At 40.3% G+C, this 18,419-nt stretch overlaps 2 non-coding genes across 2 annotated transcripts; both read right to left on the bottom strand.

The window, feature by feature from the left end:
• Positions 1 to 10,107: 10,107 nt before the first annotated feature.
• On the bottom strand, positions 10,108 to 10,189 carry TRNAS-GCU (transfer RNA serine (anticodon GCU)). The gene has a single exon. It is a non-coding gene; the product is annotated as a tRNA-Ser (tRNA).
• Positions 10,190 to 14,153: 3,964 nt separating this feature from the next.
• Positions 14,154 to 14,225, bottom strand: TRNAQ-CUG (transfer RNA glutamine (anticodon CUG)). Its single transcript has one exon. It is a non-coding gene; the product is annotated as a tRNA-Gln (tRNA).
• Positions 14,226 to 18,419: the final 4,194 nt, after the last annotated feature.

Genomic DNA, 18,419 nt, shown 5'->3' with positions numbered 1-18,419 from the left:
AAAAGAAATCATCGAAATAAGTCTATGATACAGGAATTCCTATCAATATAGAAGCAGAAAAATGTTAAGAAACTTGCCTAAGGCCACTTAGCTAGTAGACAGATTCAGGAGTTAAACTTGAATGATTCCAGAGTCTATGCTCATTTCTCCCTCACTAACCCACTGCCCTCACTATGTATAGCAAATTACCAAATTCGAATTTTAATCCAGGTCTACCCATTGTTTTCGAGTCAATTCCAACTCATAACGGTTCTATAGAACAGAGTAGAACTGTCCCGTAGGGGTTCCAAGGAGTGTCTGGTGGATTTGGACTGCCGGCCTTTTGGTTAGCAGCCAAACAGTTAACCACTGCGCCACCAGGGCTCCACCCGACTCTAACCATGCTTATTTCACTATATGTAGGTTGCCAAAAATTCAACTTTTTAAGGCATCACGTAACTCAAAGTTGCCATCTTAAAGATGGGGGAAAGAAGGAAATTATTATGCATCGTCTACTGGTCTTTGTATGATAATTTATTTAGCATTTGTCTAGTGATAACCACATACATTATACTGTGCTGGGCCCTGGAATTCAAAGCTGAAGGACAACAATCATTATAAAGATTATGATATAGTAGGGAGATTGGTAAGTCAATGATTCCAGCAGAAAGGACAAGTGCCAGGAGTATGGGAGCAGGGCAGAGGAACATCTGAAACTTGAAGTTTGAATTCTGCCTTAATGTGTGATAACTAGGCACCAAATGGAGAAGATCATTGCAGACCAAGGACAAAACATATGCACATGCAGGTAAGGAAGATAGAACAGGATCTACTGGAACTATTTCCAAGGAAGCATGGCTGAAGATGAGGCCGAAGGGCTCAGCAGGGGCAGATCATAGATAGGCTTATAAATGATGGACTATAGACTGGATGGAAACCCTGGGGGTGCAGTAGTTGAGTTTGGCTGCTAAACAAAAGGTTGGCAGTTTGAATCCACCAGCTATTTCTTGGAAACCCTATGGGGCAGTTGTACTCTGTCCTATAGGGCTGCTAGTCTGAATCAACTCGACAGTAATAGGTTATGGTTTTATAGACTGAACAGTGTCTTAAATACAATGGAGAACCGTGGAAAGATTTTAAGTAGGGAAGACAAATTTATACTTGGGTTTTAGATTGCTTTGGCTGTGAGGAAAAATCAAATGAAGACAGTCTAACCTGTTGCTGTCAACTTGATTCCAACTCATGGTGACCCCATGTGTTACAGAGTATAACTGCTTCATAGGGTTTTCTTGGCTGTAATATTTATGGAAGTAGATCACCAGGGCGTTCTTCTTCAGCACCACTAAGCCAAAAAAAAAAAAAAAAAAAAAAAAACCCAGTGCCATTGAGTCGATTCCAACTCATAGCAACCCTATAGGACAGAGTAGAACTGACCCATAGAGTTTCCAAGGAGCACCTGGTGGATTCAAACTTCTGACCCTTTGGTTAGCAGCCATAGCACTTAACCACTATGCCACCAGGGTTTCCTCAGCACCACTAGGTGGGTTCAAACCACCAACCTTTAGTTTAGTAGTCAAGTACAAGTTGCTTGTGCCATCCAGGGAAATGAGGGCAGACTAAACCAAAAACCAAACCAAACCCAGTGCTGTTGAGTCGATTCCGACTCATAGCGACAGACTAGAGGCTTGGAAATGTTCGGGGAACTCAGCAGAAACACCAGCAAACATTAAAGATTCTTGATGGAACCAGGTAGTTCACAGTGGTTGTTAACTAGGTAGTTAAAAGTGGGCATAAGGGGGCAGTAGGGAGAGAAGAGATTATAAGCAGGACACTATGGTGAGACATTGCAGAGGCAATTTTCAGGGTGAGAGTAAGAGGTAGTTGAGGGAAATGGACATAATTTTGGCAAAAAATTAATACATTGAATTTTGTATGGGTTGAGGGTGAAATGACTGTGGTGCAAGGATATATTCAATAGGCTGTTCTCAAAAAAGTACTGAATACCTGGGGCATTCCAGATACTGTTCAGGATATATTAGTTACAGACAAAATTCCTGCTGTCGTGGTACTTATATTCTAGTGGTGGGAGGGGAATAGAAAATAAACAATAAACACAATAGAAAACAAATATTATATATAAATTATATGGCAGAAATATAGGTAGAACAGGGGGATGGATTAAGATTGGGCTACAGTTTCATTGTAGGTTTTATGAGAATTTAACACCTGAGCAAAGGTTGGAATTCAGTGACAAACTTGGCCATGCCATTGTATGAGGGAAGAGGATTCTAGGCAAAGGGAGTAGATAGTCCAAGGCCCCAAGAAGCAGTGGAGCCAGTGGAGGCTTAGAGTCAGAGGACATGATCTGATTACATTTAACAAGATCTTTCTGGCTGCCTGTTAAAGAGCAAGACAGGAACCAGGCTGGGGAAGAGGGTGCTGCAGGAATCCATGTAAAATGGTGGTCTATACTAGGGTGATTACAGTGGAAGAGGTTGAATGTTGTATATAATTTGAAGAATTTGCTCTGAGATGAAGAGAGGAATCACCAATAAAGCAAGGTTTCTGGTTTGAGCAAATGATAAATGGAATGTGTGATCAGGACTAGAAAAAAATTTGAGCATAATCAACATACATTAGCTATTGAAATCTTGGAAAGAAATAAGATCCCTCAGGGGAAAGATATATAATAACAAAGCAAGAGGGCTGAATAAATCTTTTTAGATTAGCAAGGATTTAGTGGGCTTAACAAGTGTGGTCAGTATAAGTAGGTACACAATAGAAAAAATAATATTGCCTTGCCTCTTACAATTAATAAAAATTCCGGACGGGATTAAAGACCCTAATAGTAAGAAACAAAAGTATAAAACATAGGACAAGGAAAGCCTTCTTAAAACCAAAAATAAAATAAATTACTCATTATTCTGACTACATGAAAATTCAGAGCCTTTGTAGTAAAAATGCCATAAAGTTAAACACGGTTGTGAAACTGGGAGAAATATTTGCAGCAGATAAAGAATATTCACAATATATAAAGTATGTCGCCAAGTCAAGAAGAAAAAAACAATAGAAAAATGGGAACATAAATATAAAATTCAGAAAAGAGGCAATGCCCAGCAAAAATATAAAAGATTCTAAACTAATAATTAGTAAGTACAAATTTAAAATATGATACCACTTAAAAATTTTGACAATACAAAAAGCAGGCAAGTATGTGAGGGAGAAGTCATTTAGATATGCAGAAGGTGGAAATGTATGTCGATCTCATGAAATGAAGACAATAACCTATCTGCCTTGTGCCAGAAGAAAGAATGAATTATTCTGAAGGAAATGGTCCACATCCAGCCAATGGAAACAAACATAAAACCACCACCAAACCCACCAACACCAATAAAACAAACGGGAATTCAAAAAGCAAGCTCTGTCAAGGTTTGTCCAGTACTGTGCCAGAGAAGAAGCAGCTCTGAGCCTGGGAAGAGCAATATTAGTCACTAGTGATACATAAAATGTTTTGCGGGCAGGGACACATTGCCAGGTCCATCAAAGCCTGGATGAATCCTCCCTTAAGATTCTTCTCCCATGGCTCCAACAAGCAACCTTCTCTTTCCTAATTAGATTGTTTTGGTACCTTAAAACTTGGACCTAGGGGAGTGCAGTGGATCCCATTAGTTATTTCAGTGGAGAGGTATGGCCCCTACTAATGCTTGAAAGTATATCTCAAAAGAGTGTTTTGTGGTTTGTTGTATCACGAGTTGTCCCTCAGAGCCTTATCAACTTCTCTGACAGCCTCATCACCTTCCCTAAAAAAGTTCCTAATTTCTGGCCCTGCAAGTAGATTATGACCTACAAATCTGAGTGTCTCACTTCACGAAGCCTGGTTGTGTTAGTTTTCTGTTATTGCATTACAAGTTACCACAAATGTAGCAGCTTAAAACAACACACATTGCCTCACTTTCTGTGAGTCAAGAGTTTGAGCACAACTGAGCTAGATTCTCCGGCTAGGGTCTTACAAAGTTACTAACAAGGTATTGGTTGGGGCTATAGTCTCATCTGAGGCTTAAATGGGGAAGGAAACACTTTCCAAACACACTCAAATTGTTGGTAGAATTCAGTTCCTTGTTGTTGTAGAACTGAGGTCTTCAGTTTCTTACTGTCTATGGCCACAGTTCTTTGCCATGTGGGCCTCCTAATAGAGGGAGCTCACAAGTTTCACCTTGTTTTATCAAAGCCAGCAAAGGAGGGAGGGAGAGAGAGAGACTCCAGCAAGACAGGTGCTACTATCTTATGCAACTTAATCACGTAATCACATACATGTAATCACACACACCCTGTCGCTTTTGCCATATTCTATTCATTAGAAGAAAATCACAGGTTCTTCCCACATTAGAGGGGAGAAGACCATGCAAGTCATGAATACTAGTAGGCAGGGATCCTGGGGACCATAATAAGAGTCTGTTTACTACACTGGTCTATCTGGTCAGCCCATCTCTACCTATGACACTTGTGTGTCATGTCCTATTGTATCAACATTAGGGAAAACTAAAAAAAGTGCTGTGCTGGGAGTGGATGGGCATCATCCACTCAACAGAAGGCACTCAGAAAAGATTTATCAAAATAAAAACTAATTTTAGTTTATAAAGGGAATATTTTATATACATATAAACATATGTACATATATGTACCTTAATGTTATTTTATATTTAACATTATACTTATGCACATTTTTCTACAACAATACTCTTAGAAAATATAATTTTAAAAGTTGCATATATTCCATCCAAATGGAGGGCACTTATGGATCATAAGCTTCATATTTGTTCTGTGCCCACAATAGTAAACAAATTAAGCTCTCAAAGATTTGCTTCATTAAATTGAGGATCACAGTTTATTTGTACATTTCTATATTTTGAAGTTTTGCTTTGTCTTAAGCTGGGTTCTCCAGAAAAGCAAAACAAGTGAAGCTTGTATATATACATATACAGAGAGAGAAGAGAGAGACATTTATATAAAGGAAATGGTTCACATAGTTGTAGAGACTGGAAACCCCAAGTCTGTGGGTCAGGCTGGAGGCTTCTCCTGACTCAAGTAGCTGCAGGGACTGAGGAACCCAAGATCAGCAGGCAAGACGGCAGGCCTTTGGCTCATAGGCTGCGGAGGCCAATGAATCCCAAGACTGGCAGATAAGCTGTTAGCTCAAGTCCCAAGAACCAGAGGCCAGATGCAGGATCCAGAGCAAGCAAAAGACCAGGAACCTTGTCAGAAAGCTCATATACATTGGATGCAGGCCACACCCCCAAGGAAACTCCCTTTCAGCTGATTGGCTGCTTATAGCAGATCTCATCATGGAGGTGATTACATTATTACCCAGCTGCCAAAACTACATTGTAACTGCCAAACAACTGAGAATTGTGACCCAGACAAGTTGACACACAACCCTAACTAGCACATGCATTTTTTTAAAAAGTTTTATTGTGCTTTAAGTGAAAGTTTACAAATCAAGTCAGTCTATCATACAAAAGTTTATATATGCCTTACTATATACTCCTAATTGCTCTCTTCCTAATGAGACAGCACACTCCTTCTTTCCACTCTCTACTCTCGTGTCCATTCGGCCAGCTTCTGACTCCCTCTGCCCTCTGCCATCCAGACAGGAGCTGCCCACATAGTCTCATGTGTCTACTTGATCCAAGAAACTCACTTCTCACCAGTATCATTTTCTATGCCATAGTCCAGTCCAATCCCTGTCTGAAGAATTGGCTTTGGGAATGGTTCCTGTCTTGGGCTAACAGAAGGTCTGGGGACCATGACCTCGACCTCCGGGGTCCTTCTAGTCTCAGCCTGACCGTTAAGTCTGGTCTTTTTACAAGAATTTAGGATCTGCATCCCACTGCTCTCCTGCTCCCTCAGGGGTTCTCTGTTGTGTTCCCTGTCAGGGCAGTCATTGATTGAAGCTGGGCACCGTCTAGTTCTTCTGGTCTCAGGCTGATGTAGTCTCTGGTTTATGTGGCCCTTTCTGTCTCTTGGGCTCATAATTACCTTGTATCTTTGGTGTTCTTCATTTTCTTTGGTCCAGGTGGGTTGAGACCAATTGATGCATCTTAGGTGTCTGCTTACTAGCATCTAAGACTCCAGATACCACTCTCCAAATTGGGATGCAGAATGTTTTCTTAATAGATTTTATTATGCCAGTTGACCTAGATGTCCCCTGAAACCATAATCTCTCAAACCCCCGTCCTTGCTATGCTGGCCTTTGAAGTGTTCAGTTTATTCAGGAAACTTTTTGCTTTTGATTTAGTCCAGTTGAATCACATGCATTTTTTTCCAAATATTTTCCCTTAATAACACTGAGATGAACATCACTGTATAAATCTCTACACTTACATTTGTAACTATTTCCTTAAAACGGGATCATTGGGTAAATATGATGGCACACTTTTAGACCCTTGCTGTATGTTACCACATTTCTCTCCAAATTGTTTGCCCTCATATCCCCTGCCAGGGTTGTTACGAGGAGCAAATGAAATGAAATGAAATGTCCTTGACCAATAAAATATCTTTTTTTTTCTTTTGCCTGGGAAGCTCATTTTCTTTTGCATTGTCTGTTTTTTTTCTTATGGATTATTTAGAAGTTTTTTTCCTCACCATGAATCCTTTGTATTTTAAGCATCTTCCCTCACTTGAAAACTTATATTTCACCCTTTTAATGGATGATCAGAAGTTCTTCATTTCTTTTTAACTTTTTATTGAAGTATAATTTATGCATACAAAAAAGTACACTGAACATCAGGGTATACCTCCCTGAATTTTCCCACATTAAACACATTCATGTGACCAGCATTATTTTCCCCAAAAAGTCATGTTGATGTTCTAACCCCTGTACCTGTAAATATGACCTGTTTGGAAAGGGTTTTATTTTGTTATATTAATGAGGTCATGGTGGGTCCTAAACCTAATCACTTCTGACTGGTATCTTATAAACAGGGCAGAATAGACACAAAGAAACACACACAAGGAAGGCAGACTCCAAGGAATGCCAAGAAATGCAAAAACAAAACAAAACAAAAAAACTCTCAGGGTTACTGACAAGAAAGGACTCTCCCCTAAAGCCAGTGCACTGATTTAAACTTCTAAGAAACCGAAAATATGAGAAACTAAATGTCTGTTCTTTAAAGTCACTCCCTTGTGGTATTTTTTGTTAAGGTAGCACTAGAAAACTAAGACAACCGAGAAATCCCCTTGTGCTGCTTCCTTCTAGTTGTTTCCTCCAGCTCCCAGGTGTAACCCTATCTTGACTACTAAGAGTAATTTTTCTTGTTATTTAAATTTATACAAATGGATTTATATAACATGTATAATTTTGTGCTTGGCTGCTTTAGCTCAACATTTGGGATTTTTCCAGTTTTAAGTTATTACAGTTGTGCTACTTTGAACATTCTTTGAACAGTCTATGATATGTCTTTTGGATAATATATGAACATGTTTCTGTGGATAATACAACTAGGAGTGAAATTGCAAGGTCATAGCATTTCCATATGTTAATTAAATTAGATACTACCAAAAGGTTAGCCAAAGAGGTAGTATTTTGCACTCCCTCCAGCAATGTATGAGAGTTCTTTCTTCTCCATATTCTTGTCAATGTTTTATTTTCTGACTTTTCAGTTCAGCTGTTTTGATGGATATCATTGTAGTTCTGGTTTGCATTTCTCTGGGGACTAATAAAGTTGAGCATATGTTTGTTGCCATTTGTACCTCCTATTTTATGCAGTGTTTTATTTTTCTACGGGGTAGTCTTTTCCTTCTTACTGATTTGCAAGAATATTCTGAATGTAGGTTCTTTGCCAGATGTCTTAGTTATCTAGTGCTGCTGTAACAGAAATACCACAAGTGGATGGCTTTAACAAACAGAAGTTTATTTTCTCACAGTCTTGTAGGCTAGAAGTCCAAATTCAGGGCACCAACTCCGGGGAAGACTTTCTTCCTCATTTGGCTCTGGAGAAATATCCTTATCATCAATCCTCCCCTGAACTAGGAGCTTCTTCTCGCAGGGACCTTTGGTGCAAAGGACACACTGTGCTCCTGGTGCTGCTTTCTTGGTGGTATGAGGTCCCTCTGTCTTTCTGCTCGCTTGTAGATTTTATATCTCAAAAGAGATAGGCTCAAGACATAATCCAATCTTGTAGATTGAGTCCTGCCTCATTAACATCATACCAAAAAACCCCTTGCTGTCAAGTCTATTCCAACTTATAGTGACCCTGTAGGACAGAGTAGAGCTGCCCCACAGGGTTTTCAAGGAGCACCTGGAACAATTTGGTTAGCAGCCATAGCTCTTAACCACTATGCCACCAGGGTTTCCATTAATATCATAGAGGTAGGATTTACAACATACAGAAAAATCACATCAGGTGACAAAATGGTGGACAATCACACAATACTGGGAATCATGGCCTAGCCAAATTGATACACATTTTTTTTTTATTATTGAACTTTAGATGAAGGTTTACAAACCAAACTAATTTCTCATCAAACAGTTAATACACACATTGTTGTATGACATTGTTTAACAACACCATGACATGTCAACACTCTCTCTTCTCAACCTTGGATTCCTAAATGGAAGACCTAATCCTAGACTGGAAAGAAAAAAATGCTGTAAAGGACATTCTTTATTGAGTCAATTTACAAGATTGAAATACAGATGAGAGATTTTTAAAAAACCATTGTATCCAATGTTAAGTATACTGAATTGATAATTATGTTATGGTCTTATAAAAGAATAAACTTATTTTAAGAAAATACTTAAAAATCTAAGAGCAGAGAGTAGTGATTCATATAATTTACTCTTAAATGGTTCTGGGGAAAAAAAAATGCCAGGGGGAGGATGCACAAACAGGATAAAATGTTAGTAAGTGAACCCTGGTAAAAGGTTTATGGGTCGTCTTTGTATTATTCTGATTCTTACAAATTTTCTGTATTTTTAAAAATTATTTCCAAATAAAAAGTTTAAAAACCTTTTAATGGAAATTTGAAAAAGTAAAAAGAATAGTACAATGAACACTCAAATTCCCATCAACCAGCTTAAACAATAACATTTTGTCGATATTGTTTCCTGTATTATTTCCCAAAAACCAACTAGTATTTAAGCAAATCCAAGATATTATGTTGTTTTATAGATAAATATTTTAGTATGTATATCTAACAGATAAGAACCAAAAACAACAATAAAAAACAGTATACTGTTTTTAAAATATAATTATTTAATTTCAAATAATAACTCACTTCCAGGACTTCATGAGCTTGAAATTCCAAGTGCGTTCAACCATACCAGATTCCCCAGGGTCAGCTTAATACTCTAAATTCCATATATTCAGCCTTTAAATTAAAATTACAATAACTGGAGATAGCCAATGCTACAATGGCCACAGACCATGGTTGACGTGAAAAATGTGATGAATGAAAACCGTTGAGTTTAAAGCACTTTACCTTGACAATAAACAAAGAAAGCTAAGAATTACTGCGCCGTGAGGAAATGGAGAGAAAGGTAATACGCAAACTTCTGTGAATTGTTCAGAGAAGGAGAGGGATAACCAAGGTCTGACCAAAGCCTTTTCTAGCAGGATAAGACAAATTCACTTTGGAATTTGAAGCACGATATAGTTGTTAACCAGAAGATCGGCAGTTCAAATCCACCAGCCGCTCATTGGAAACCCTATGGGGCAGTTCTACTGTGTCCTATAGGGTTGCCATGAATCGCAATGGACTCGACGACAATGGGTTTTTTGTTTTTTTTTTGGTTTATGATTGGTAGGAGGGATTGAGTCATAGGGACACCTCTAGGTCGAGGTAACAGTCGCAACTCATGTGGTGGATGCAGCAAGATAAACGAATAAGCAGCAAATTCTTACTCTAACCGTAGAGAGACAGCAATTTCACTCAGTCAGACAAGCAAGAACACTGGAGCACCTGGGAGGAAAATGAAACTATACGACGGGTGGGAGAAGTTGGTGAGAGGAATCGGAGCAGGAAAGTTATAGAAAGTGCAAGTTTTCTTCCAGCACCTTGGAGCTAAGGGCAAAAAAGGTAAATAAATAAAAATAAAGCCTCCAACTTTACGAGCCAGAGAGCCACTATCGACGAGGATGGGATTCGAACCCACGCGTGCATAGCACAATGGATTAGCAGTCCATCGCCTTAACCACTCGGCCACCTCGTCCCACGAAGAACGTGTTTTCAAAGACTTACTTTTGGTGATGTTTTACACTTTCGATCCTGGTGCTATGCATTGTTTTTCAAGTAGTCCCTGTGACTCAACAGTCAAGTGCTACACTGCTTAACCGTAAAGCTAGGCGGTGCTAACTCATCCTAGATACCTGCTTCGGAAATATCATGGCGCAGCTTTACTCTGCGACACATGGGTGGCCATTAGTTGGAGTCGACTGGAGGGCCAAAACCCGTTGCCGTGGAGTCGATTCCGACTCATAGCGACCCTATAGGACACCGTAGAACTGCCTCATAGGGTTTCCAAGGAACGCCCGGTGGACTCGAACTGCCGATGTTTTGGTTAGCTGCCGAACTACGCCACCAGGATTTCCAGACTGGAGGGCAGTGTTTTTTTTATTTTTTCTAGAGAATTCTCATACAGGACAAGTCCTTTCACCTTCCTCAGGGAGCCCTTCACACTTCGTTGTTTAACCTGCCCGTATCCTTCCTCCCTATTGTCACTGTTCCTCAGTACCCACTGTTAAAAATAATCAAAACTCACCGAAATTTGAATATAGGTTTATTCTGAGCGATTATTCTATATGCGTATAGGTAGACCATTTTGATTCCAGAAAAAGCAAATGACTCGAAGAAGCTAGGTACAACGAGGCTTATAAAGAGAAAAACCCATTGCCCATTGACGTCGAGTCGATTCCGACTCATAGCGGCCCTATAGGAGAGGATAGAACTGCCCCCATAAAGTTTCCAAGGAATGCCTGGTGTGTTTGAATTGCCATCCCTTTGGTTAGCAGCTATAGCACTTAACCACTGCTCCACCAGGGTTTCCATAAAGAGAAAAGGAAGGAGAAATAATGATTGAGAGAGCCCTACTCAGAAACCCCAGTGGTGTAGCGGTTAAGAGATCCTGCTGCTTACCAAAAAGTTGGCAGTTCGAATTCACCAGGCGCTCCTTGGAAATTCTGTTGGGGCAGTTCTACTCTGTCTTATAGGGTCGCTGTCTGTGAGCTGGAATCGACTTGACAACGGGTTTAGCTCCCCCCCCCCCCTTTACTGAGTTAACTTCTGGCCTGGCTGCTAATAATTTGACTCTCCATCCGACGGCACTGGGTAGATCCACCTGCAGCCATGAGACTTTTTGAGATTTAAATTAGGGAGTAATGGTTTGACAACTATCCTTTTCTAGCAGGATAAGACAAATTTACTGTGCCCAAAGATAGCTGAAGACCTTGGTGGCGTAGTGGTTAAATGCTTGCGGCTACTAACCAAGAGGTCCGCTCTTCAAATCCGTCGGGGGGCTCCTTGGGAACTTTACGGGGCAGGTCTTCTCTGTTATTTACTTTTTTGGTTCTAGGGTGGCTACGAGTCGGAGTCGACTCGACAGCAGTAGGGTAGAGCAGTCTCTGGCAGGCATTTGCAGTTTGGATTAGGCTTCTTGTGGTTAATATTTGGTTTCGTGGATAATACAAACCTTAAAATCAAAGTAAGACGTCTGTTATTAATTTTCCCTTCCAACACCACACACTTGGCTTCCAGGCACCAGCCACAGTGGAATTCTTCCTATTCTCCCCAAACTCCATACTCTCCTCATTTTCTACCTGCCATCTTCTTTAGCCCTCCCCACTGCCCTCTCTTCACCCGCCCTAGTTCTCATTCCTCAGATCTCAGTTTAGGCCTTACATTCTTACTGAGGTTCAACAGGTGAAAATTTTTGTGATCCTTTTTCTCTTGCAAACCTATTTCCATTTCATGTCTGTCACAGAATTTTATTTCCTTGTTATGTATTTTTAGACTGAAAGACTGTTATTGATAATCCTATCAGCCCTTCTGCAACAGAAAATAGTTTTATAAATTGAAGTCTGATTTTTAGTTATTTCCAGTGACCATAATCTCTAAATTTTATAAGCACTTTTCTTCTGGCTTGAATTATCTTTACATTTAATAGTAGCAACCATAAAAAATAAATAATTTTATGAGTAAGCTATTATATACGAAAAATAGAATTGCATTGGAAACATGTCTTAGAGGGAAAGAGTTGGGAATATTTCTTTTCCAATCAATTCATGTGTCCTCGGATAAAAACTTCTGCCGGCTGGAAAGAGAAGAGGGGTGGAAATTAACAGCACAAATGCCAGTAATTTGTGGTTTTGAATAAATGCGAGGCTTACATAAGGTGTTTTCATGAGTATTATTTACAGCAGAATCTTCCATACATTTCTATTAAGTTTATCTAAATCTTATAAACAATAGGGATAAATAAAAGTAACAGAGAACAGGGGACTCCCCACCACGTTAAAGATAAATATAGTTTTACCAAATCTGGAAATCTATGTCCTTTGGCAAAAGGTCGGTAAAAAAAATTTTTTTCTTACGACTCGGAATAAAGGTTAAAAATTTGAAACACTAGCTTTCAAGGACGTATAAATGTATGTTCCCTTTCTTTGAAAAAGTAATGTTATCGGTTACTTCCTTCTCCATGAAATCGTGTAAAATATGCAACCCAGACGCATCCCAGTGTCTTGTTTGCAGGAGACTTCGGAGACGCTAATATCCACCAATTTCTCTTTTTTTGTCATCAGAGAATATCTTTACCCCCTTGGCAATGTTGTATGAAAAGTGGTCGAACGACGTGCTTCGCAAGAGAAGGTGCAAGTAGAGACCATTCACATCCATAGGGAGCTAGTGGGTCGTCAGGAAAGTTTTAGCCTAATCGATCGTGGGGTCACTGGCTCTTCTCTGATTTTCCTTAGCACTACAGCTGCTTTCTCCTGTCCACGTTTCCTTTCTTCTCTCCTCACCCACCGCTTCCCTCTCTCATCTCGGCCTCTCTCCAAAATTGAACGGCTCCAGCAATTTGGGCCACTGCACTTTCCAAATCTGCCTAAGAGGGTCCCAGCTCTGAAGCCCCTTACCCAACAGCTGCTCTGCACTGCGAGGAGGAACTGCAGCGAGAGTCGAGGAGGAAGGAGCACACCTGGCAAAGCCTTGAGAGAAACCTCACTACGAACGTCCAGGAGGCATAGGGCAAACACCGCTGTGTCGGGGAAGAAGTGTGTTTATCAGTTTATTTCCCTGCTTTCCTTTTCATGTAAAAGCTTGTTCCAGCAAACTCGAAGCAACATCTCTATTGACTATCGATTCATTTGTTACCAGTTTTATGTTTCCGGGCATCTGGCCTGTTGGCTCGGACCTCAGAAGTTGGGCGTCGATCCCTTTGTGGTCTTATCTGCGAAGAGTTTTCTCTTGTCGCCTCTCCCAGACCTATTGCCTGGGTAAGCTCTTTTCTAGATTTCCATCCCAACTTCTCTCCGTCCACGGTATCACCAAATTTCCTCTCGTTCTTCTCACCAGCCGCCTTCTCCTGCCTCAGACGTCTGCGGATCTTCTCTAGAGACTTTGATTTCCAGTCCCAGCAGGGCTCATGCATTTCCTCAAAACTCGTGTAATCCTCAAGAGATTTCTCTATCCCTCGGAAACCCTTTTAAGTCAGTACTGAAGTCACTCCTGATGTTCACCCTTCAGCCAAAGATTAGACAGGCCCATAAAAAAAAACAATATTAAATGGGCACACCAACCCAGGGGCAAGGACGAGAGGGCAGGAGGGGACAGGAAAGCTGGTAACGGGGAACCCAAGGTCGAGAAGGGGAGAGCGTTGACAGGTCGTGATGTTGGCAATCAATGTCCCCAAAACAATATGTGTATTAATTGTTAAAAAAGAAACCAATTTGCTCTGTAAACCTTCATCTATAGTACAATTGAAAAAAAAAAAGTTTCTTCCTTTCTTTTTTGAGAAACAAATTGTGCACAGCAAAAATCCAGTTGTCCCTTAAATGGCGACTGCACACACTGGGCTCAGCAGATGTGACACGGATATATTAGGGATAAAATTGGGCGCAGCGATTTGTGTGAGCAAGGTTGATTGTAGAGAGGACATGGGGGAAGGGACAAGTAAAAGCTCGAGGTCCCACCGAGACTTGAACTCGGATCGCTGGATTCAGAGTCCAGAGTGCTAACCATTACACCATGGGGCCCGACTAGAAAAGCAAACTTTCTGATGTCTTTAATAACATACTTTACCCTTCCTCCTTCCAAGTTCTTGGATTCGATTACCTAAGAGGTAAATTGCACACGTGCTTTTCCTCTTGTGTGAGTAAGTTATGAACACTTCCTTGCCACAGCCTGCGCCCAACACCGTTTAGACCTGAGTCTTAAAGGAAAGCTTTGACTTCCAAGCGTCAGGAACCCTCCCCTTCACTGCCCCACGCTCCCTCTTCACCCTGCGCTCAGCCTTTTCTACCAAGTGGTTCAGGAACTTGGCGCCTCTATTTCCTCTCTGGAAAACGAGTGACGTCGTTGAAATAGACTGATCTCTTACCTGTGCCAGGGTTTATAACAAGTGTTTTGTATTCGTTACCACACCTGTGACTCACAACAACCCTATTTGACAGATGAGGAACCTGGGGCAGAAACCTGAGAGCCTTCATTCTGCTGCGTTTTTTTTTTATAGGGTCCTATTTGCTTTCAAGAAAATAACTAGGGTGGTATCTGGTGCTTTCGTGGACGCTTTATGGAAAGATTTTACCAAAGGCACAGGTTAGACTTTGGTGCTTACAAAAAACTGAATGTGTTCAGACGATGAGACCGGAGGAGTCGTCCAGCGGCCCTGGGAGCTCAACTCAGGGAACTGAGGGGCAGGGGTAAGGGAGGCCCTAGGGGGTTTGTAGGGAAACAACGTCCTAGATCCACTCGGAGCGCTCTGCTTTTAAGTGGAACTTCTCCTTGATTCCACTGAGGTAGAGGCTCACAGCCCTGAGCCAAGCCTTGGCCAGAACGTGCGGCTTCCAGCTTCTCGCAAAGGCGCGGCACAGCATTGATCCCACAGTGGAAGCGCCTTGAGTGGACCAGGGTGATGGTAGCATTGAGGGAAAGGACGGGCATTAAAGGCACGTATCCAGTGGGCTCTGCCCCCACTGGAGGCTCCCTGAAGAATCTTGTTCTTAGCTCCTCCTCCCCGCTCTGTTGCTGTTGTTAGGTGCGGTCGAGTGGGCTAAGACTCACAAGAGACCTTACGAACAGAACTAAACATTACCCAGTCCTGTGCCATCCTCACAATAGTAGGTATGTTGAGCCCATTATTGCAGCCGCTGTGTCAATTCATCTCGTTGAGGGTCTTCGTCTTTTTCATTGACCCTCTGCTTAGCGTGACGTCCTTCTCCAGAGATTGGTCACTCCTGATAATTTGTCTAAAGTAAACAAGATGAAGTCTCACCATCTCTGTTTCTAAGGGACATTCTGGCTGTACTTCCTCCAAGACAGATTTGTTTGTTCTTCTGGCAGTCCAATATTCAATATTCCTTGCCAACATCACAATTCAAAAGCATCAATATTTCTTCGGTCTCATTGTCCAGTTTTCACATGCACAGGGAAGGAATTACCCAATAAGCAAAGTAAGCTGCTTAGGGCATCAACAAAACAGGGGCACCAGTTGTCCAAAGAAAAGATCCATAGATGTCAAGCAGACAGGACACAAGGAAAAGTTAGTGCATAGTGGAAGGGAACTGGCAGGGCACTAAATTTAATTTAAACCATTTTATAAATTTTGTATACTATAACTGTTATATTTTCCTTTTCATTTGGACTGATCCAGTATAACCTCACATTCAGTTCTGTCTCATCCATGACCACTAAAGAAGGCACCAGTAGCGTTATAATCAAGTGACTTGTGACTTACTGATCCTGCACACACACACACACACACACACACACACACAACAAACTAGTTGCCATGAAGTCGATTCCAACTCACAGCGACCTGCACAAAAAAAAAAAAAAAAAAAAAGCGAACCAAAAATCCTCTTCAGATTGAGAAAACCCCTGTGTTTGTATCGTGGCTCTTTGCAATGGCTCCGCCCCCCCCCCCCCCCAGATATCTGCAGTGGTCCAATGAATTGTGAAGATGCAGCATCAAAGGACAGAAAGTGAGTGCGCAAGGTTTCAAGTATTATTTCACCACGAAAGACATCTGCGAAGGGCACGCCAGCAAACATCTTACCCAGGATAAAGGAATGAAATTATTTCCGACTGTCGTTTCTGGACTATTTATTTCGACTATCTCAGACCTAAAGAACAAAATTCCATGTTCCAAATCAATTTTTTTACTTACTAGTTTTCACATATAAATTTTTGTTAATGTTCAAATTCAAACGTAATTTTATTTTATTGAATTTATTTTCAATTATTCACATTTATTTGTTATGATAGAATCAAATTTTAAAAGTGACATAATTTTATATCCAGGTAAAATGAAACAGCAATAACCAAGTGGAGCACAAAACCAAAAGCTGGCAGAAGATAAAAAGAAAAGGATTTGTGAATCCCTTAAGATAATTCCAAAATTAACTTCCTTTATAAAAAGCAATGAACCAGAAGAGACTTCTTCCTTCCTTTCAACGCTGGAGTTGAATGGGTGCAAATCATTGTACAGCTAGTGCTGAAATTACTAATAGCAATATGAATACAGCAGAATTTGTTCCAAAAGTCTGCATCCATTTCTTGCTGTAGTAAAAAAAAAAATTTATAAGGGTGTAGAAAGTAAAACTATTTTAGAATCTGTAATTGTTGCATCTGCAGACCCCATAAATAACAGAAATATAGGTGCTGCTTTGAGGAATGAGTTTTCTTCTAATATAAGTTTTTAGATTCAAAGAGGACTAAGTGTCAACATCACAGTGGACCATTTGAAAATTTGTGTGCAAAATTTCTGGGTGGTAAACACACAAGGTTCTGGAGCCAGAATATATCTCTAGGGTGCAAAGTTAATGATGAAAATTATAAGAGAGATTGGTTACTGTATTCTCCATCAGTCAGCTTTATATATTTTCTTTGCAAACTCTTCAGTCCTAAAACATTTAAATCTCAATTTTATTATGGATGGATTTAGCAATGGTACAACTCAAATATGATTGATAAACAGGAAAACGGTTCAATTCACAGAGATTGTATGTTCTCATATTTAAACTGAAGACATGGTCTTGGCTTAACTCATGAACTGGAAACTCAAGTTAATAAAGAACATCAGTATTGGAAAGCTATTTTGCAATGCATTGTTGCTGTTATTATGACAATCTCGTTGAACGTGGGCTATCTTTTTCAGGAAGAAATGAAGTGTTTGGTCCAAACAAAGTGGAAATTTTGGAAGTTTACTTGACCTTGATGCTCACTTCGATTCATTTCTTAACAGGTCACATCTCAAAATACGGTAACACAAGAAAAGGACAACCGATCATATATGTCTAAAATAACGTGTGAAGAATTAATAGGCTTGAAAAGTGATAAAGTTTGATCAACTATTTTCAGTGAAATTAGTATAGGTCTGTATTTCAGCTTGTCTGTAGATTCAACTCCTGGTCTTTTTAATACAGATCAGCTAAGTATTGTTTTGAGATATGTATCTCCAACAGATGGAAAACCTGTCCAGTGATTATCACATTTACTACCTTCAAAAGTCATACCAGTGAAGAAATTGCAACAACGGGCTCAAGCATAACAAGGATTGTGAGGAAGGGACAGGAGCCGGCAGTGTCTCGTTCTGTTCTACTAGGGTCGCTATGAGTCGGAACCTTACTCGACGGCACTTAATAACAACAAGTATGACATTTTTACTTACTTGGAAGTTAAGGACATTTGGAAGTCAACTGGAAATTAGTGGACTGTCCAACTCCAGCATGTTACAGCACGTCCACCACCTCTGGTCTCAGCCAGTAAAATCCAAAAGAATCAGCCAATCGTGATGACAACCAAATATTCCCACGAATTTCTACAATATCTCAATACCACTCCTATTGATACAAATAGTGCTCTGTTACACATTGTAGAAATAACTCAGAGTGAAAATGGGAGACGTGAAATGCTTTCTAGAAAGTGAGGAATTGGATAAAATTGGTATCTTGAAAGCTTCATAAAAAGAGTTGGAAAGGCTACTTCCAGGCTGAAAATTTCTATAAGGCTGGAGACGGTTGGGGGATGGAAGCAGAAAGATGAAATTTTTTGATGAATCAGCTGATTGTGAAATATTAGAATGGCTACATCCTGGTCCAAGTAAAGAGGTTCCACAATTTAAAAAAAAATGTAGATTTTAAAAATTAGCAATAAACTACACATCCGAGTTGTAAGTAGGTGACAAGTAGAGCTTCACTGTTAAAAAAGGAAGAAAGGAAAGAGAACTC

The sequence above is a fragment of the Elephas maximus genome, chromosome 1 (assembly GCF_024166365.1).
Source record: "Elephas maximus indicus isolate mEleMax1 chromosome 1, mEleMax1 primary haplotype, whole genome shotgun sequence".
In the NCBI taxonomy this organism is placed as follows: domain Eukaryota; kingdom Metazoa; phylum Chordata; class Mammalia; order Proboscidea; family Elephantidae; genus Elephas; species Elephas maximus.
Note: the sequence above shows the minus strand (reverse complement) of the source record. Positions and strands in the feature narration are given on the sequence as shown.